The sequence below is a fragment of the Schistocerca piceifrons genome, chromosome 10 (assembly GCF_021461385.2).
Source record: "Schistocerca piceifrons isolate TAMUIC-IGC-003096 chromosome 10, iqSchPice1.1, whole genome shotgun sequence".
NCBI lineage: Eukaryota > Metazoa > Arthropoda > Insecta > Orthoptera > Acrididae > Schistocerca > Schistocerca piceifrons.
This window is the reverse complement of record NC_060147.1, coordinates 31476838-31500047: the sequence shown is the minus strand read 5'-3', so window position 1 is coordinate 31500047 and position 23210 is coordinate 31476838.

The following is a 23210-nucleotide window of genomic DNA, read 5'->3' as shown; positions in this document are numbered from 1 at the left end:
CGGAGACAGCATAGGAAGCGACCACCTCCCACTCCTCACGACCACTACAGCAATAAACCCAGAACGAATGAAACCCATAACAAAGACATACAAAGGCAGAAAAAACTTAGACAAAAATAAATACATTACCTACATCAAAGAAAACATAAGGACAACACATGAAGACATCAGAAACCAGGAGGAAATGGAGGAACTGAACGATCACATCAAGACAGTAGTCAGTGATGCCATCGAAACCAGTGCCCCAACACGAAGAGTTACAGAAAGAGGCGAAAGGATTCCCGCAAATATACTCGAACTTATAAAGCAAAAACGAAAAGTATATACGCAATTCAAACAAAACCGGGACACAACAATAAAAAACCAGTGGAACCGACTAAATGACCAGGTTAAATTCCTACTAAGACAACACAGAGCCAGAACCCTCAACAACAAGATACAGAAACTACGAGGGTCGGTCAAAAAGTAATGCCTCCCATTTTTTCTCTACTTAAAGAAATTAAGTTAAGTGAAAAAATTTGAATTTGGCGCCATTCCTCAAACCTTCTTCTGCAATCCACTGCAGTAGTAACTTTCTGTGCCAACAGGTGGCAGCACAGCAGAAGTTTGTAAGATGGCCGACATCGATGTTCGTTTGAGACAGCGTTGTGTGATTGAATTCTTGAATGCAGAAGGTGAAACGCCCATACGCATTCATGAAAGACTGAAGAAGGTGTATGGTGTTGTGACAGTGGATGTCAGCACTGTTAGACGATGGGTTCGTCGTTGTAAGGAAGCTGAAGGGCAAACACCGTTGACTGACGAAAAGCGGAGCGGCAGGCCGGTGAGTGCAGTGACTCCACACAACATTCAGCAAGTTGATGACATCATTCGTGGTGACCGTCGGGTGACTGCAGATGAAGTGTGTCGCATTATTTCTCTTAGTAAAGGCAGTGTGATCACGATTATTAAACAATTGGGGTACTCAAAAGTTTGTGCACGGTGGGTTCCAAGTATGTTAACCGATCAGAATAAAGAGGCAAGGAAAACAATAGCCTCCCAACACTTGCAGCGCTTCCGTTTGGAGGGAGATGAGTTTCTGAAAAAAATTGTGACCGGGGACGAAACATGGGTGCATTTTTTTGAACCCGAATCAAAGAGGCAGTCAATGGAGTGGCGTCACACAAGCTCGCCGAGGAAGAAAAAATTCAAAACTGTGCGATCGGCAGGGAAAGTTATGGCAACAGTTTTCTGGGATACAGAGGGTGTGATTCTGGTTGATTTTTTGGAGCAGGGATGCACAATAAATTCTGTTCAATACGTCACAACCCTCAACAAACTTAAAGCACGTCTTCAGCGAGTTCGCCCAACAAAATCAATGGCAGATGTTCTTCTTTTGCATGACAATGCAAGACCACACACCAGTCGTCACACCTCTGACGAGATTGTCAAAATTGGATGGGAAGTTTTGCCTCATCCCCCATACAGCCCTGACCTGGCACCATCAGACTTCCATCTGTTCGGGCCACTAAAAGAAGCTCATCTGGGATTCATTTTGAAGATGAGGAGGCCGTCAAAACATCCGTGCGTCAATGGCTTAGGAAGCAGAGCTGTGATTTTTACCGTGCTGGGATACATGCCCTTGTTCAAAGATGGACCAAAACTGTAGAGATGGGCGGAGATTACATTGAAAAATGACAAAATGATCCTCAATGTTGTGGTTTTCAACCTATGTAATTGCATTTAAATTTCCTGACAATTAAACGTAGAAAAAAAAATAGGAGGCATTACTTTTTGACTGACCCTCGTAGATAAAAAAACAGCAAAATTCTGGAAAAAATTCAAACGCATTACAAATGAAAACCAGAACCAAGAGCCACCACTGATCATAAACGGGGATATTATACCATGCGAAGAGAAGAAAGCCAACGAATTCATGAGAGCGCTTAACGAAATATACACACATCCTCAAGACGAGAGGTTTAACGACGAGGCAGAAAATACAATAGAAACCGAAACAATAAGAATACTAGAGGAGCCGCAAAATACTGTATATGACGAAGATCAAACAACACTCATCCAAGACATCACATCAAAGGAAATAGAAATAGCGATAGCATGCGGGAAAGTAACGGCACCCGGCGCGGATGGCATCACACGACACCACCTAAGGCTGATACCACAGGAAATCATCATACCACCACACAAAAACCTATTCAACGCCGCACTCAGACTGCAGAAAACGCCACAACAGTGGAAAGATGCACAGGTTAAGATGCTCCCGAAACCACTAAAACCAAAACATGACAAAGTCATACCGCCAATAACATTACTGCCAATAATACGTAAAACTTTCGAATCGATACTCACTAATAGACTACAAAAGTTTGCAGAAAAACGCCAAATTCTACCTAACGAACAAAGCGGATGTAGGAAGAATAAATGTACACTAGATCCAATTTTCCGTCTTATCAGCAATAGCACCGAAGCCATAAACACAGGGAATGTAGTAGCAGCGCTGCTGCTCGACATAGAGAGGGCTTTCGATAAAGTATGGCACCTAAGGCTCATTAACAAACTAATCAAAAACGACATCCCAATAGAAATAGTAAAACTAATACAAAACATCATTACAGAAAGAAAAAAGTAAAAGTAGGGGACAAACTATCAGGGATCAGGGACATTCAGACCACTGGCAGGAGTGCCACAAGGGGACAATCATATCGCCACTCATATATATATATATATATATATATACGAGGTGTGGCTAGAAAAAAACCGGACTAGTACTGGTGAAACAATAAAACGAATGCAATGAGGCTGAAAGTCGCGTGGCCTGTCACGTGACTCTCGCTCCGCCTACTGCTCCAGTTTCATCTGCCTCCTCCACTCAGTCTGCCCGTGGCGTCTGTTTTAAGTAGTTGACGTTTTGTCTGTGCGTCGGAAAATGTTGAGTGTACAGAAAGAACAGCGTGTTAACATCAAATTTTGTTTCAAACTAGGAAAATCTGCAAGTGAAACGTTTGTAATGTTACAACAAGTGTACGGCGATGATTGTTTATCGCGAACACAAGTGTTTGAGTGGTTTAAACGATTTAAAGATGGCCGCGAAGACACCAGTGATGACACTCGCACTGGCAGACCATTGTCAGCAAAAACTGATGCAAACATTGAAAAAATCGGTAAACTTGTTCGACAAGTTCGCCGTTTAACAATCAGAGCAGTGTCTGAGTTAACAGGAGTTGACAAGAAAAGTGTTAGGCAGATTCTTCATGAAAGTTTCAACATGAACAAAGTGTGTTCAAAAATGGTTCCAAAGTGTCTCAATTGAACAGAAGGAACGCCGAAGAATGATTTGTTCTGACATTATCCACGTTGAGGAGTGCGGACGCATAGCTCTGGGTGTGTCGCTGGGCGTGGGCTTGCTACGTTCACTGGTGTTAACGTGCCACAGCAATGCCTCTGCGACGTGGTTACCGTCGTCGCTGGCGGCGCAGTGTACCTGCGCATCGCAGTTTGAAGGCCATTGATATTGACTTGGCTGGGCAATTTAATAAACAGCAATTGATTGGAGGTCCAAATGTTTTTCGTGGACTCCATCTGAATTTCACTTGTGATGTACAAGCAGTGTTTGAAGGTAGTACATGGCTGACATTGGCTGTTGTATGGGGGCAACCAAGCAGATTACGGTGGCCTTGAGGCATTTCCAGATGCTAACATTTTGGCATGGTAAACGTGGAGTATTGCTGAGACTACAGGACTGTTGGCTCAACAGCCTTATGGTACTCTTGTTCCAAGCATGCCATTTGTGTTGTCTACATCTACAAAGACGTGTTAAAAGAAGTATTCTCCTTCCCACACGGCAACAACTTCGACGAGGTTTTCAGACGAACAGTAGAACTCCGACTCCCTTGACTACTCAACACACGAACAGTAGAGACGGAAAACGAATACTCCAACTAAATCAATAACTATACAAAGAAAGACGGACACATACCTAAAACGACTCGAAGACTGGATGAAAAATAAGGGAGAATTAGACCCAATCCAGGAGAGAGACAAACTGTACTTTATCGACACAGAAACTTGACCAAAAAGAGAGAGAAAAACGACAATGACATACAATTGACACTTTGGAACACGCCACTCAGACTTGTCAACACGGCCAGGTACCTTGGTGTGTTCCTAGACAAACATATGAACTGGCATACTCACCTGAATTACCTCCTCGACAAAACCAGAGAACGTCAAAGACTGATAAGACAAGGACGCCTCCGTGGCTGCAGCACGGAAACAGCCATACACACCTACAAAACTTCCATCAGACCTGTCCTCGAATACGCCAGCGCCCCGCTGGGAGGCATTCCGCACACGGTAGCAGACAGACTGTACAGTACGGAAAGACGACTGCTCCACAACCTCGCGAGACTCCCGGCAAGGATGCCCAGCAACGACGTATATGAAATAGTAAACGTAGAACCACTCCAGACATGACTGACAAAACTACGTGCGAATTACGGACAACGAGTACTAACGCAAAGACCTGACATGGAAAGCTTAACAACAACAAGACCACAAACTCGTAGACTTCCCAAGCACAAGTATATCTGCCCAGCGCGTACAGTAGCTCAAAACACAGCAAACCACTTTCCAGATCTAGCCCCCACTATGGAACCGCTAATAACAGAGGTTGCAGGGCTTACCAGGAAGCAGCAGGAGCTTACAGAACGGAAATCCAACACCACCAGCCAAGACAAGCAAGACAACAACAACAGATAAGACCAACAGCGATGCCAACACCGGCAGAGGCACACCAAAGAGGGAGAAGAAGATCATGGGGGCAACATAAACACGCAAGGAACAGAACCAACAACAAGGAATGATGGAAGGAATCAAGGGCCTCATTGACGAAGTAAAATCCATCTGGGCATCCTTCAACTAGAGGCAAGTCCTGAACACAGCACTAACAACATTACAAGAAGTCAACTCTGCACCTGACGCATGTCAAAATTGATAGCTATCGCTCGAGAAGCGATGAAGATATTTGAAATCTTTAATGGAAATTAACAGGAGAGGGCAAAAACTACTACGCATCTGCAATTTTAACGCGTGTGGAATCAAAAACAAAAGGGACCTCCTAAATGAATTCATTGAGCAGAACAAATTAGACGTACCCATGGTCACAGAGACCCACCTACGACCATCCCAAAGCTGCAAACTGAGAATCATGATATGCCACCGTACAGATAGAGTTAACAGGATGGGTGGAGGAACTGCCATATTCCTCAGGCAAAACATAATGCACCACCCAGAGCCAACTCCGCCAATGGCAGCACTTGAGGCAACAATGGTTAACATAGAGACGACCAATGGCAAACTGCTACTAGTAGCAGCGTACCTCAGCCCAAGAGCAAACCTGGATGAAAACGACCTAACACAGATATTCGACAATCACGACCGCATCCCACTGGCAGGCGGCCTAAACGCGAAAAACGAAGCATGGAACGCACACAGGAGCAACGCTCGAGGAGAAGCGCTACAAAACCTAGAAGAAAGACTCCAAGCCGTCGTCACAGTGCCCCTATAAGCGACATATGTACCCTTCAATAGCAGACAACAACCAGACGTCCTGGACATATTCATCGTCAAGAACATGGACCCAGAAACGGATATGCAGGTTAAAAACAGACTAACATCGGATCATCTTCCAGTAATTACACAAATAGGGGAGACAATAGAACCCCCACCACAAAGACAAAAAATAACAACAGACTGGAACCAATTCAGCTGCTGGCTAAACAACAATGTCAACCCCACACCCCACTCAACAGACAACAACAAATTGAGGAGGCTATTGGTACCACCTCGGACAAAATCAAAAACGCTCAAAGAAAGGCCACAATCAAAACGACATTCGCGGAAGAAAAGTACAACGAGCTCCCACCATTGATTCATGATCTTAAGTTCCTCAAAAACAGAGCGCGAAAGCGATGAATTCGATACAGAAACCCACAAGACAGAAGAGAGGTGAATAGACTCGCACGAGAAATACACAAAATAGTGCTAGAATGGAAGGCGGAAAAGTGGGAGGACCGCATGAGTGAGCTCACACTCAGAGGAAGATACGACTGGAAGCTGATCAAAAGCTTTAAGGACCCAAAACCAAGGAAGTCAGCACTAGTGGACGGAAACACCATAGTATCTGACGGACTAAGACACGGAGAGCTCTTCGCCCAGACCTACGAGGAGCAGAACAAGATAGAAGAGGAGGGCAACCCAACACAGGAAGAGACAGAATTCGCCAAACACATCAACCAGGAGGCTGACGCAATCAAAAACACGCCAGCAGATGACAGGCGGAACTGACGACACCAACAGAGGTCCGAAGAATAATATCAAGATTAGGAACGCGCTCAACACCTGGATCAGACAACGTCACAAATGAAGAACTAAAACACATCCCACGACGACCGCTGGTTCTACTAACACGCATCATAAATGCATGCATGATACTCAACTACTTCCGAGTTGCGTGGAAAATTCCCAAGATTGTACCGATACCAAAGGCAGAGAAAGACCTGAAGAAACCCGAGAACCACTGCCCGATTAGCTTACTCTGCACAATGTCAAAGCTACTAGAACGAGTCCTACTCCCACGAATATAACAACCTCTCCTGGACGGAAACGTCATCAGGCAAGAACAATTCGCGTACCAGCAAACACTATCAGCAGAGCTCCAACTCCTGAGAATCACGGAGATTATGAAATCAATGAACCTGGCAAAATACACTACAGCACTAACGCTGGACGTAGAAAAAGCGTATGACAAAATGTGGAGAAACAATCTGCTGGTGAAATTAAAAGAAAACACGGACATACCCAGATGCTACCTACGCATAATCAACAGCTTCTTGACAGACAGAATATCCTTCGTAAAAGTGAACGGGCAGAGATCAGAAACAAAGATCTTGGAGGAAGGAATACCACAGCGGTCGGTACTGTCTCCCACCCTCTTCACAGTGTACATGAATCACATCCCTAAAACAGAGGACACAGTACTGGCCCAATTCGCTGATGATACAGCAATACTCACAAGTCACAGAAGGTTAGACGCCACAATAAGAAGACTACCGGAACAAACAAACCGAACTAAAAAATGGGCCAGACATCCGCGCGTGTCAGATCTGTTAGGGTCGGACCCATCTGCCAGATACCTAACGGTGCCAAAAAAAGCAGAGACCGACACCCCTTGGTAGCCAACGTCTCCGCGTCTCGACACAGAACATATCCCAGTCACACTAACGATAACCCAAAAACAAAATGCCCCTGGCTGCTACGAGGTCAACAGGACAGACCTAACAGGCAGCCAGGGCGGGATGAATCCGAACTCGCGATTGCTGTTGCTCAACGCAATCGCGGATCTCACCGGAAAGGACAGGAAAAAGTACAAAAAAAACCTCGAAAGAGCATGGAAACCAACGAAAATTTTGGCCAAGGGTGACAAAACACCACCCAACGCCCGCCTACTTAAGAGTACAGATAGGAAGGCAAAAATGTCACCAAAACGCAACAAAAAGGTTACATCTGGGTCGCTGACAAAAGCGCAATACCACCTCGCTAAACCCATCGCTGCGCGGTGACCGGACGTGGCAGACACGGTCGGGTCGGCCGTGGCTGAGCCGACAGCGTCTGCCAACACAAAGGCCGATCAGGCCACGTGTAGCAGCGGTCAGCAGGGTCAGACAGACGGACAAAGGCTTGCGCGCGCCCCGAGGCGGGGGAGACACGCGAAAGCGCGGTGACGAGTGCGCGCGCGAGGCAGGAGGAAACCGACGCCGCCGGCGCGGGCTCGCCGATGCGCGAGAGTGCTGGAGCAGAAGAACCTCGGCGCGTTGCCGAAGTGTGCGTTGAGGGAAGCGAAGGACACGGAAGCAGCGCAGGGATCAATACACACGAAACAGATGATGAGGGATTCCAGTTGGCAAGAAAAACCGCCAGCCGATTACCCTCCGTCACGCCAGCCCCAATCCACACCACCAACAGGTTCGACGCGATGCGAGAATCCGCGGACGAAGAGTTACATCAAGCAGACGATTATGAGGTGAAAGATCAGGAAAAAAGCCTCAGAATCCCACATATTGTCGTGCAGTTCGAACACAACTACAAAAGAACTGTACGACATTATAAAGAACACACTAGGGGAAAACAGGTTCACCGCCAAAACAACCGGCGGAGACAAAGTAAAAATCAGCCTCAAAAACGTCGATGATTACAAGGCAGTGACGAAGGTGCTCGAGGAAACGAAATTTCACTTCAACACCTTCCCACTAGCTGCGAGAAAACCAATCAGAGTCGTGTTCCGTGGGGTACCACACACCACTGACACTGCGGACATCAAAAAATTCCTGCAGGAGGAAGGGTTCAAGGTTAGCTCGATTGTCTTGACGCGACCGAACCGACCCTGGCCCCTACATACGGTTACCCTCCCAGACTCTGCACAAAACCGAAAGATCTGGGAGGTGAAAAAGATTTTAGCATCAGTGGTCACGCCCATAAAACTAAAAAAGAAATCGGGCCCAGGGCGTTGCTACAACTGCCAGGCCCTTAGGCACATCGCGCGAGACTCCACGAAGCTAGTGGTGTGCGTCAGATGCGCTGAACAACACACCTATAAGCAGTGCAAACTACCAAGGGGGGAGGTTAAAGAGAAGTGCGCAAACTGCAACGGAGCGCACCCAGCTAGCTACCTAGGATGTCCCGAATACAGAGCTATAAGGGACAGACACAGGGGTAAAAACACCGAAACACCGCAGTACAACAAAAACACAGCAGCTCTCAAGCCACCTCCGTCTCCACCCCATAGAAGACAAAACAACACTGTCAAAACACAGGCCTTCACCTCCGCCGCCTACTCTCGTGCACTTGTCGGTGACCCACCAGACCCACCGAACCACCTACCTCCACCACAACACAGTAGTAACCAGGTTCCCCAAACTGATGAAAATCCTAGGGAAGTCCGTCCTCCCTGTCCCCCACAAACCAGTCCGCGAGAGGCAGCCCAGTCTGTTGCAATCCAACAACTCGCGCCGTCCATCCGACTGCTACAGGCGCAAACGACCCAATTAGTAGGTATTCTAGCAACACTGAGCCAGCTCCCCGCCGACCTCAGATCGGCAGCACAGCAGTCACCTGTAGCAGCGACAACCACAGGAAAGTCTGTCACCCCACCATGGATAGAAGACCTAATACACAGGGTCTCAAAATATGCGCGTTCAACGCAGACAACCTTACTCGCGAACCCAGGGAGTTTAGAGAAAACGTTGACATATGGCTAGTGGGCGAAACATTCCTCAAACCAGGACTAAGAGTTTCTGTACGAAACTACAATTGTTACAGAAACGACTGACCCACTCACGGAGGCGGTGTCGCGGTATATGTCTAAAAAGGAATCAAACACCACCAAATATACCCCCCCCCCACCCCAATACAGCAGAAATAGAAACGGCGGCAAGAGAAGTGGCCACAGCAACCGGCCCCCTAACAGTCGTTGCAGTGTATCGCATTGTTATATCCTAGCCAGTAATGCCACCCGAGCCCGCTGCCAAAAGGTTGGCAGCATCAAAGTCCGGACGCCGTCCGGATAAGCAGCGCCAGCTAGACAGGAAATCGCCGCAAGTCTGCGCGCGCCACCGCTGGCTTCTGGTTTCTTAAGCGCTGGAGTCGCGAGCGCTAGGACAGTTCTGTATTCGCCGCTCAGTTGTATACTCGCCACTGAATTGTGTACTTGCTAGTCAGTCGTGTGTTCATCGCAGCAGAGTAGTTGTTTGTCGTCAGCCGACGCTGACCTAGCCGCTCCGACTCGAACTAGACAGATTTCTGTAGACACCGAGTTCACTACTGTGTTTCTGTATCTTCGTTAATAAAGATAAGTACCGACTTTTATTTAATCAGAGTGTTTGGGTTTTCATCTTTCTGTTCACTGTTCCAGCGGACCGGTCGGCCCGCTATTGAAAGTGTGGCGGTGACTTCGTAAGCCATTTCTACAGCGAATTGCTTGTCGCTACGAACGCCGCCACAAAACGCATCCCTTCCCAAAGACTAGAAAAGGACGACATAGCTGCACTAAGCCGTATTAGAGGCAAACTATTAATAGCAGGGGACCTAAACGCCAAGCAGGCGGACTGGAACTCCAGACTCCAAAATCAAGCTGGTAACAACTGTAACGACTCGCGCGCACACACACCAGTTACAAATATCGGGCCCAGAGGAACCGACACACTTCCCAAAGAACGGAGGAAGACCGGACGCCCTCGACATAGCCTTCACAAACAATCTGGTGCGCTTTGTATACGCGGCATCAGTAAACAGAATGTCGTCGGACAACAATCCAGTGATTTTCGAGGTCGACATGGGAGAATGGATCTATCCCACAACGGCATGCATCGTACAAGGGCATCAATAAAGAGCAATTCAGCAACGCAGTAGCTGCTGAACTTGCCCAGACCCCGCCTCCAACCGCAGACCGCAGAACAGGCGCTAGACGACCTCACAAAAGTGATCCTACAAGCTGCTGAGGGAGCCACACCGACTCCTGCGGCCCCCCCCCCCCGCCCCCCTCCCCCCCTCCCAGCTCCAGGCAACTCCCTCCGCACTTGCTTGCGCAAATACGGCACAAAGAGAGGATCACCACAGAGTGGAAGCTCACCAGACACAGGGATACACATCGGCTACTAAATAGGTTACAGTGAGAGCTGAAAGCAGATCTCAACGTGTATCGCAACCAACAATGGTCGACAAGCCTCTCAGCTCTCTAACTAGACGACAACAGTTTATGGCAAGCCACCAGCAGTTTACGAAAAGACGCCCGAAAATGCCACTACTGCATGGCGAACGCGGACTGCAGTTCGGCCCCATCTACAAAGCTAACGCACTAGCCGACGTGTTCGAAAAGCAGTTCAGACCAGCAGAAGTACAGGACAGAGATCACGTCGCAACAGTCCGCCGAGAACTGGCGGTGTTTCTGGAAGCAGACGACGATGACTACACGCCACTCTTCAGTACTGAAGACGTGGCGCGCTGCATCAAGTCCCTGCCCACCAGGAAGACCCCGGGACACGACCAGGTCACAAACGAATTACTGAAACTCCTCCCGTCTCTGGCAATCACCCACTCGACCGACACAGTCAACGAATTGACGCGATCACAAAAACTCCCCGCGCAGTGGAAGCACGCAGAAGTCATCGCGATCGCGAAACCAGGAAAAGACCAGGTGTTCCTGCACCATTACAGACCAATTAGTCTACCGCCTACCCTCAGTAAACTTTACGAGCGCCTCCTACTTACCCCCATACAGGACCATATCACAAGAGAGCAGATACTGCCGAAATTCCTATTCGGCTTTGGGCAAAGACACTCCGCCCGCCAACAAACCATGAGGGTCGTTGATGCAGGCACAGACAGCTTCAACCGAAAGGGCTACTGCGGGCTTGTCTTGTTAGACGTAGCAAAAGCATTTGACTCAGTCTGGCACACCGGGATACTACATAAGATGTACACCCTAGGCTTTCCCGGAAAGATCGTCAAAATCGTAAAAAAACTCTCTCTCCGGTAGGACCTCCTCTGTTAAGATCGATGGATCCCTGTCGACCAGGAGAAGTGCAGGCGTGCCCCAAGGTTCGGCGCTGGGACCCGTCCTGTACCATGTCTACACTGCTGACACCCCTACGACTCAGCATGTACACACTGCACAATATGCGGATGACACTGCATTCTTCTCCTGCTCGACAAACAGGAACCTGGTTACAAGGCGTCTGCAAACCGCCCTAAACAGGACGGAAGACTGGGCCAAGCAATGGTGCATCACAATCAATTCAGACAAAACACAAGCCATGCTGCTCACCAGACGCTATGGAAAACGCCGACCTCCAAGATGACCATACCAACTGCTGCAACTGCAGGGGCAGAACCTGCCATGGAGAAATTCTGCGAGGTACCTCGGTGTCACACTGGACAGGGCCTGACACGGAAGTGTCAGAGAGGAGCTTCGCAGAAAGGCTCACGCCAGGATGCAGGTTCTGTACCCTGTATTGAACAGCACCAGTTCCGTCGATCCCGCAACAGGAGTATCGATCTACCGAAGTCTAATTCGACCGATACTGGAGTACGCGTGCCCTGTATGGGGCTACGTAGCCAGATCGACGGTAGATCGCTTACAGAAGGTACAAAATAGAGCGTTAAGATGTGCCTTACACATACCCACGCGCTTCCCCGCGGCAGACCTGCATGAAGCTGCAGGCATCGAGCCGTTATCAACACGTTTCCGTGTCCTGGCAGAAGCCTTCTACGCCATGGCGCGAAACCCACAAAACGAACTAATCAACACCGTTGGGCAATATGAACAGCAAAGGAACAGATACAAAAGACCAAAGTCGCTACTCCTGCAGTAGCAGAATTAGATAAATTAACAACTCTCAAAAAATATAGCAACTTACAATAGAACAGCATTAACAACACCACACAAGGAAAGAGGAGGAAATGTCCAAATGCGACAATAACCTCCACCAACACTCCCTCTTACGGTAGAGGACAGAAAGAGAGAAGAGGGAGACCGGCGCCGGCACGCCACACACATTCGCTGCGTGGCAGTCTGGCGCCGAGCATCGCCTCCGTCAGTCTGTGACACAAAGCCATAGGCCCCCGCTTGTACGGGAGACAAACAAGGGGTGTTCTCGGATGCGTTTTTATTAAAACGTAGACGGCCACTCACTACGAATTGGCACCAGCACCTAAGACGGCGTCTGGTGGGCAAAACTTGTCGTTGCGTTTCGCGGGCTGTTGTTGGCGCGGTTTGGTGCGCGCCTTCCTGTTGTCGCGCGCCGCTTTTCCGGCCACGTCGAGCGCCTCAGCTGCACAGGTACTGCTGCTGCCGCAGAGACTAGCTCTCCTCCTCCCACGTTAGGGCAAACTGCACGCCAGGGCCTGGTCGATGGTCAGTTACCTGCGCGTGATAGGCTTGTTAGGGTCAGATCAACCTGCTGGAAACCTAACGGTGCCAACCTAGGCGGTGACTGACATTCCCTTGGCAGTCTCCCGTTTCCGTCCCGACATGGAGAAATTGACACAGTCCCCAGTGGTCACCACGGTCACGAGAAATGCAGAGACGCCTGGCAGCTACGCGGTCCAAAGGACTGACCACACGGTCTGAAAGGTCGAAATCAGCCCGAAGTCCAAGCTCTTGCTTGGCAACGCCATCGCGGGACTTACGGGCATACACAGAAAAAAAACACGAACGGCGACTAGAAAGAGCGCTAAAACCAAAAATAGTGAAAGAACAGTCACCAACCCCCACACGACCACCGAAACCGAGCAGCGGAGCGCGGCAGAAAAAGACTTCCACTAAAAAAATCGCGCAGCTCTCCAACACACAGGAAACAGACGCAAACACGAACAAGAAAACGCAAAATCTCGCAGCTGCCAGCAGGCCCGAGCACGGAGCAGCAGACCGCACAAGCGAGTGCTGAACGACACCACACATAGGCGGCAGCCCACTGCGGAAGCGGACGCGCACGCGAACAACGCACTCAGGTATGCGGCCGGCTGCCCGAGCCGGCCGCGTCTCCCAACCACGTACAGGATCGGAGCTGCACAGAACGCGAGCCGCGCGGCGAGGCGTGCAGTGGCGCAGGGGGGCAACCGGCGGGCCCCGGCACGATGATGTGGCCGCGGCTAGCGGGCCGCAACGAACCGTCACGACGGACGTCGAAGAACTCGTCCACGCCGACATGAACACCACAGCTGACACAGACGAGGATGGATTCAGACTCGCTAGAAAAACAGCCAGTCGACCCTCCACTTCCGTCACACACACACACACACACACACACACACACACACACACACACACACACACACCAGTCACAACACACAACAGGTTCGACGCAATAGACGAACAGAACACAGAGACAGCGGCACCTGACGTAACACCAACAAACACGACCAAAACAACAGGGGAAGAGGTGATAAAATACAGAATCCCCGACTCGTAATTCATTACGAGCAGTCGTACAAAACTATCTACGACCTAATCAAACAAGCCCTAGGAGACGGCAAATTCACGGTGAAAACCACAGGGGAGGATAAAATAAAAGTCACCCTGAAAACAGTTGACGAATATAAACAAGTCAAAGAAATGCTACAGAATCACAAAGTACACTGCTACACATTCCCAATGGCGGTCAGGAAACCCATCAAAATAGTGTTCGGTGGCATGCCGCACGAAACAAACGCGTCAGACATCAAAACATTCCTCGAGGGAGAAGCTTCGAGGTAAGCTCGGTGGTAAAAACCCACCCAAAAAGGCCATGGCCCCTCCACACGGTCACCCTCCCCGACTCAGCTCAGAACAGGAAGATATGGGAGGCGGATGAAATCCTGGCAGTAGAAGTAACTCCTGAAAAACTGAAAAAGAGATCAGGGCCAGGTAGATGCTTCAACTGCCAGGAAATAGGGCACCTAGCAAGGGACTGCGGTATGCCCATGAGATGCGTCAGATGTGGAGAGCACCACACATATGACGAATGCACAGTACCAAGGGGAGAAGGCAAGGAAGCGTGCTGCAACTGCAGAGGAGCACACCCTGCCAGCTACCTAGGGTGCCCTGCATATCGACAAGCCAGGGATCGCCACAGAGGGAAACAAACTCACGGCGACCGCTCTCTAAGAACGGCAAATACAACCGCACCTCAAAAACCGCCCCCCTACCGACAATTTAAACAATCAGCAACCAGAGTGTACGCATCGCGTACATACTCCGCAACTGTAGGCGATCCCAGCAAACCACCCCAACCACTCGACCAAACCAGGTTCCTGCAAACGGAGAATCACCTAGGGAAGCCTCAACCCCGAGGACGGCAGCACGTGGCGGACAGTGAAGTCCTTTCTGCGCAGAAGGCAGCGCGTCACGCCTCTGCTCGTCCGACAAGACGTCGTCTGCAGCCCTGACGGCAAGGCAGGCGCCCTGGCAAACCACTTCGAGCTGTCATACACCCCGGTGGATGACAACATAGGCGAAGAACACCTCCACCGGGTTGAAGAGCAGCTCCCTGTGTTCCTGGAAGCCGGGGACGAGATCGACCCCATTTCCGACGAGGAGGTGGCCGCGCAGATAATGGCGCTCAACACCAAGAAGGCTGGCGGTGCTGACGGTGTCACCAACCATCTCCTGAAGAACCTGCCGGCGGGATCTCACCCGTTCCTGGCGGGTATCTTCAATCAGGTCTTTCGCTCTGGGGTCTACCCCTCTGTATGGAAACATGCAGAGGTGGTGGCAATCCCCAAGGCGAACAAGGATCCACGGGACGCCGCCAACTACAGACCCATCAGCTTGCTGCCGGCACTCTCCAAGGTGTTCGAGTGCCTGTACGCCAGACGCCTGCTCCGCCACGTGACAGCGGAGGGCATCATACCTGACGAGCAGTTTGGCTTCAGGAGGGGCCATTCCACCGTCCACCAGCTGATGCGGCTGGTAGGCCATGTGCGCCCTGGAGACTCTGGAATACCTTGGGGCGGTGTTCCTTGACGTCTCGAGGGCATTCGACTCCGTGTGGCACGACGGCCTCGTGTACAAACTTTCCGTGCACGGGGTACCGACGTCGCACGGAGTCCTTCTCCGTTAATACCTAGCCGAGCGGTCCTTCCATGTCAGGCTGGACGATGGGACATCCACCCATCGACACATCCGTGCTGGAGTGCCGCAGGGGTCCGTCCTTGGGCCCCTGCTGTACTCCCTATACACCGCCGACGCCCCGCGCGTGACGCCAGTGAAGTTGGCGCTATATGCCGACGACACTGCGCTGTTCGTGCGGAGCATGAAGGCGGTCGAGATGCGCCGTCTTCTCCAACGAGGTTGCGAGGCCCTTGGCGCTTGGTCGACCAGGTGGCGCCTCAAACAAAACGCGGCGAAGAGCCAGGCGGTGGTGTTCACGAGAAGACCACTGCCTCCCGATCTTCCGCCAGTCACCGTCCCATGGAGCGAGACTGGCCGCTACCTGGGTGTCACGTTGGACCACAAACTGACATGGAAGCCGCACATTGAGGACGTCAGGGGCAGAGCAACAGGGCGCCTACGCGTTCTGTACCCTCTGCTCAATCCTTCGTCTGCGCTGCAGCCTCACCACGGCATCAAGCTGTACCTGGCGCTGGTGCGTCCAGTGCTGGAATACGCGGCCGTGGTGTGGGGCAACGCAGCCGAAACACACATCAGCAAGCTGCAGAGGGTGCAGAACAGGGCGCTCGAGCTCGCTCTGCGCCTGCCGAGATTATATTCGATAGCTCGGCTACACGAACAGACTGGAATCCCCCTCCTCCGCGACCGCTTCAAGCAGTCGAAGCGGGACTTTTATGAGCGGGCCGAACGGTCCGAAAACCGGCTCATAAGGGGTTTGGGCCACCCTGCACACCATAGGCCAACCACGCGTTGGCCTGACCTGCTGCGGGAGTCAAACTTCCGCAACAGAGCCAGGACATCCCCAGCCAGGAACACCTAGAGGCCAATCCGAGAAGAGAGGCAGTCCTTCCGCAACGAATGGTTTACGCAGGAATAGCAGTAAACTTCTTAGCCTGCTCCTGCAAGGGTCAGGGCAGACCCGTAAGGTAGAAGAGTGAGTGAGAAGGCCCACAACACCCTGCGCTGAGCCGCCGCAGCGAGAGGACGCTCTGGCTCAACGCTGCTGCTATTGCTCCGCTCGCGCTATTGTTCTCGCGCGTCTTTGTCTGCGCGCCTTTATCAAGGTGCGTTGGTCAACGGCGTCTGCGTGGCAGAGGCAAAACCGTCTCTCCTGCTGACCACTCACCTGAGAGTTAGTTAGCGGCAGAATTGTCGTGTAAACTGCTACCGGCTGTGGCACAAATCGATTTGCGTCACGCCTAGGGAACGTTAGGGCACGCCGTGATCCAGGACCCCCTTCACGTGGGACCAGTCCGTGGTCAGTAGAGTTACAAAATACCATCATTCCATCTCTTTTCAGCTGCCCTATGAACCCTAGCAACTGCGACCTAACCGCCACAGTTCCAGAAAGAGAGGCCGCAGAAAAAGCGTACGAAATGTTCGTGCGCTACGAACTTGCCGCCGTAAAGGCGCAACAGCTGCAAAGAGAGACATCCATGTTGCCGAGTGAACTGCCGCGCTCGGCCACAGAAGAGGAGATTGTTCCGCCGGGAGCCCTGCCGGGCGCAGCAACTCAAGATGTTGCTGCTCCGGCGGAGGCGGCCCCGACTGGTGTTGCGCCACCGGACCTGGCTACCCAAGAAGCCAGTGCGCCGCTGGTCGCCCAAACGGGCGATCCCAGTCAAGAAGCAGCTAGTGCGCCAGTTCTCGCCGCTCAAGGACAGACTGACTGCAACCACTCCGTCCCCACACAGCCTACAACAACTTCAGATTCACTGGAAATACCAGAGGCCAACCTGGAGACACTTCTATCGGCAGAAATGCCAATGGAAGTGCAACAGACATTGAGAAAACGGCCGGCCACCTCCGACTCTGACGAACAGACAGTAACAACTGTGCCTGATAGGCGACAAACCAAGAAGAAGGCTGCAACAACCGACGACCCCACGGCGCCCCCAGCAGCCGATGAAGACTGTTTCACTGCACCGAACCGGCGGCATACTGCCAAGCCCAAGAGGCTCGAACATGTGCTTCCCCCACATCCAACCACATCAAATCGTTTCGCAGTGGCAACCGAAGAGGTCATGGAAGCAGAACCGGCCCCTCCAGTACGTAAACAGACACGCCCTCCACCGGTAGTCATGAAGTGGGATGACTTCATGAACTTCCGTAACAAAATTAAGGAAGTCATAGAGGTCAAGTCTTTCAAGGTCACAGGGAAAGACCTTTACAAGATGTTCCAACCACCTTAGACGAACACAAAAAGCTTATGGAGATTGTTAGGGCACAGGGACTCCACTGTTATACGCACAATACAGAGACCCTAAACCGCCTGAAAAAGGTTACACGCCATTTCCCTCTTAAGACGGATCCTAACCACCTAAAACATGAACTTTCCAAATACGGCTACGCCGCCCACACAGTAGAACTTATGATGTCCCCCCGGACCCATAAGATGATGCCGCTGTTCCTCCTTGTCCTGGTGGACTATGAGGACAACCGAAAGATTTTCCAGGCGGAAAACATCGCGGACGTCGACGTCACAGTCGAACCGCTCTAGGCCAAGGGCAAGAGAGCACAATGCTACTCTTGTCAGGGCCTCGACCAGGCGCGGCTCGTAATTAAAGGCTCTGAGGCGGAGCCGCCCCAAAATATATGTTAAAGTAAATTTCGCAAGAACGTATTACATAATTTAAATTATCAGGACGAATTTCGTATATTTCCCAATCCGGTTAAAATAACGACGTTCAACGTTTTTGGAACTGTTTGTATCGATGAATGTTTTCCGAACGGTTAGTAGTGTTTAGGCTGCGCCTTGGAAAGTCCGTAAGCTGCGTGTATTAGCGGTTTAGGGGCGTGGCTTCTACATAGCATTGCTCGTTATGGGCGATCCGAAGGCTCAGAGCTTGCAGCCTAAGGGTGTTATACCAACCACCACACGTTTTTCACGTTCCACTATCTATGTAATAAAGGAATGTAGAGTGGCCGAAACTTCGCTATCCAATATCTGTCTCTGCACATCTCTACTACGCCTCGATGCGTCATTAATCGACGTTTAGTATTTTTGTTTTGATAATGTTTTACATAGTAGTTTTGTTTCTGCCATTGGCTATTGTATCCACATTTAGAGTAAGTTTGCAAATATCCCGCCAGAGTGCACTAGACTACAGTAACATAACAGTACTGCCATCTAGCGAGAGTTTCGTAAGTGATTAAAGGACAAAGCGCGCGAAATTTGTCCGTTACTTTGTTTTCCGTGCTTGCTGATGCTGACTGCTTTTGTTGACACCGTGTGATATTAGCAAGTTTCTATTTCGGAGTGTATTTTGCAAGATTTTAGCAAGTTTTACTTCCTTGTGAATATCTGCGAATTACGGCGAGTGTGAAACCAGCGCAACATGAATTCAGTGTGCAATTTAATAGGTAAAAGCTTGGAACACGGCCACAGGATGAAAGTGAAAGAACTTGGTGCACCCAGACCCGATCTAACGATCAATCAAGAACAGAAACAGTGTAAATCTAGGCAAGGATACAAACGCAGTTTTAATAGAGCAATGTACGATGCAGCTGAGTGGTTGTGTGGTTGTGAAGTGAAAAACGCATTTTTCTGTTTCACCTGTCTTCTTACAAATAGTACTGATAGTGCCTGGACTGAAACAGGTATCGCTGACTTAAAGAATTTTCACGCAAAGGTGAAAAAACATAATTCCAGCGAAAAACATTTAAATGGGTTCATTGAGTTTTCAATGCTAGGGAAAGTGGACATTATGTGCCAATTAGACAGTGCTTACCGCCGTAATATAAAGATATATAATGAAAATGTATCAAAAAATCGGTATATTCTGGGTAAACTGATAGACTGTATTAAATTTTGCGGCAAATTCGAGCTTGCCTTAAGGGGCCACGATGAAACAGAAGATTCCAAAAACCCAGGAATTTTTCGAGGATTAGTCAGTCTTATGGCAGAACTGGACTGCGTCTTGAAGCAGCACATTGAGAAATCAGAAAACCGTGTTTTCTTAGGCCTATCGAAGACAATTCAAAATGAACTCCTGGAATCAATTTATGAGGTGTGCCTTAATCTCATCAAGAGTGAACTGTCGAAGGCAAACTTTCTCGCAATAGAAGTTGATGAAACTACTGACTGTGCAAATTTGTCACAATTGGTCCTAATAATTCGCTATGAGCTACTGGGACAAATAAATGAAAGATTTATTTCCTTTGTACGCCCAAAAAGTCACAGTGCAGACGATGTAACTGCAGCTGTTCTCTGCGAGCTAGAGAAAATGAATGTACAAGAAACACCTGAAAAACTGATAGCTCAGTGTTACGACGGTGCTCCTGTTATGAGTGGCCATAAAAGTGGAGTTCAAACTAGAATTAGAGAAGTGTACAGGAATGCTCACTTTATTCACTGTTACGCCCATCAGTTAAATTTAATTGTTGAACGTTGTGTGACGGGCAATAAACAAGTGCGGATCTTCTTTAGCAACTTGGAAGGAATTTCCACCTTTTTTTCACGGTCTTCTAGCCGTACAGCCATTCTTGACGAAGTAGTGAAGAAGCGTATTCCTACCTGTCCTCCGTCCATCAGATGGAATTTTAAATCACGGAGCGTAACCACTGTGTACAAATACCAAAAGGAAATTGTTGAGTGCCTAGAAAGAATTATTGATGATGATGCCAGTGATTACAAGACAATAAACAAGGCCACGGGACTGAAGGGTTTCCTGCAAGACCAAGATTTCCTCTTCTGGTTAAATTTTTTTAATACAGTCATGCCTCACTGTGACATTCTCTTTAATCAACTGCAGCAGAGGAATATTGATGCAGTGAAAACTGTTGAATATGTTTCGCACTTTGCAGATTCTGTCCAGCAAGTTAGGGCCTCACTTGAAACTGACGATCTCTGGGAACAGGTAGAACCAACTGCAAAACGGGGACGTTTCACAGAATCAAGAATAGTGTGTGCACGAAACGTTTGCGACCTCATCACAACTCAGATCAGAGAACGATTCAGTTTCAATGATCACTTATCGATTGCACAGCTGTTTGATCCATCGTTGTTTGCAAAACATCAAACTATTTTTCCGGAAAAAGAGTTTAAAATAGCTGTTAATTTGTTCAATTTACAGTCTTCTGATCTACGTCATGAGCTGAACGTGTTGTACAGCCGAAAAGATTTTATGAAGGCGTCAGGTGCTTTGACCTTGTTGAACTGTCTTTACGATAACAATCTGGCTAAAGCTTTTCCTGAAAGTGTAAAACTTCTGCAAATAATAGTAACATTCCCTATGACGACCGGCGAGGCAGAACGCTGCTTCTCGACGTTAAAGCGAGTGAAAACATTCATGCGCAACACTATGAATGAGGACAGACTTTGTGCGCTTGCAATGTGTTCCCTAGAAAAAGAATTATTGAATCGGCCAAATTTCAATGAAATGGTCATAGACCACTTTGCTGCGCAGAAGGGGAGACGAGCTGACTTCGTCTATAAACAAATGAATTGAGGTAAGCAAAAGTGCATTCATAATTGATAAGAGGTAATTCTTTATATTAAGTCCTACTTAGCCTATTAAGTGAAGTGGATAAAAAAGTGTAGTGTCATGTTTAGCCAGTCATAAACGTGATCACATTTTCCGAAACGAATCACTTTTGGTACCGGTACAGTGTGTTGCGCTACAGTGTCACATTTTGTGTACTTTAGCACAACAAACCGTACTAAAAATGACGTATTTTGGAGAGATCTTTAGTGCGCTATTTCATATAAATGCATATTTTCATAAAACACAATAAATACGAACTGTTCGCTTCTCAAACATGCGAAATAATATGGCAGTTGCACGGATTGCTCATGCCACCCAATCATAGCACAAGACTTGTGACGTCACGAAAACATTACAGTATCGTCATGCGAACTCGTAAACTTCGAGCTTTGGAGGTTAACCACAATAAACGCCTTACGTTTAGTACTGAAAACACCAAAAATATTAAGCAACCGCAAAGTTAACATTCATCGCATTAAAGATCTCTCCAAAACGCGTCTTTTCATATGATTTGCTGCAGTGCCAGAATATGTAATGATGACGTATAAAAACACTAACCAAAGATTTTAATTCGAAGTTAGCTTTTAATCATATTTAATACCTGATTATAGAAGATACAGTACGTAAAATTATGGGTAGAGAGTGATCTGCCACCCCCCTCCCCCTGAATTTTTAGTTGTTTATGTCAGACTAATCTGTAGTGTAACCCGAGGTCTATGTTGGCTCCAATCGATAAATGCCGCAGCCTTCCCCAATATAGAAACCACGAGCCGCGCCTGGCCTCGACCATGTGGCGTACAACTGTACAAAGCCAGCTCGATGTGTGAAGTGCGCAGGCCCGAACCAAAGCCGCGACTGCGCCCAAAAGCGCGAAGAGCAGCCCCAATGCTGCAACGGCAGTGAACCGCACGTGACCAGCTACAGTGGCTGCAACGCGTTCAAGGCACGCAACCGGCGCAAGGCTGCAAAGAAAGCGCAGCCTGGCGTTAGTTTTGCTTCTGTTGCCGGGAGGCAAACTACCGAACAGCGACCCCCACTTCGTGGCGACCGCCGACAAACCACCCACAACCCGCAGCCACCCACAAAACCGGAAATCACTGCTGCTGGGCCACCCCCACCTCCTCCTTCGGCTCTCGCCGAAAATGAATAGCCAGCCCCCATTGCTCAGAGTCTCGTCGGAGAACTGTGCCAGCCTGGTCCTGTCCCAGCGCCCCCCGCCCCCGGGCGCTATCGCCGGCGATCTGCAGACCTTACTACAGACACTAAACACAATCATGTCACAGCTTCCCACGCTAGTCTCCGCAGCTGCGACGGCCCTCCAGGCCATCGCCCAGCTCCTCAGGCATGGATAACGACCACGCACATGCCCTGACTGTTTGCGTCTTCAACGCAAACAGCCTAGTACCACAGCAGGGCGAGAACTACAACAGCTACCGCACCGACCGACTGACCCTCGGCGGTGGTACGGCGGCTTACGTCAGGTCGTCCCTGCGGCACTATCCTGTGCAATTACCGCAGCTCGACACCCTCGAAGACACTGGTGTGGTCGTCCACACATCCATCGGCAAAATAACCTTCGTGGCAGCCTACCGGCCGCCGCGAGGTGTTTTGCAAGACTCCCTACAGGCCATGAAACGCGCCGCCCTAAGACACGGCGCCATTATCCTAGGGCCCTACCACCCAGCGCGCGGACAACCTGACGTGCTCGACATCGCCATACTGAGGGGAGTCGATCGGTTTACGACCGCCGAGACGAGGACGGCTCTGTCATCCGATCACTTGCCGGTGATCTTTGACATAGACGTCGTCTGCGCGGCGGTGCGGGCCGGCCGTCCGTCCTTCAGGAAGGTCAATGTCGAGCACTTCCAAGACGAGGCACGCGTGTACCTCACAAATGCTCCTGACCCAGAAGAGGTGGGGGTGGAAGCCGCCATCACCTCCCTAAAACAGGCGCTCCTGCGAGCTGCAGAGGCGGCCACTCCCGGTCGCCCTCGACAGCCACAAGACAGGTCACATGGCCT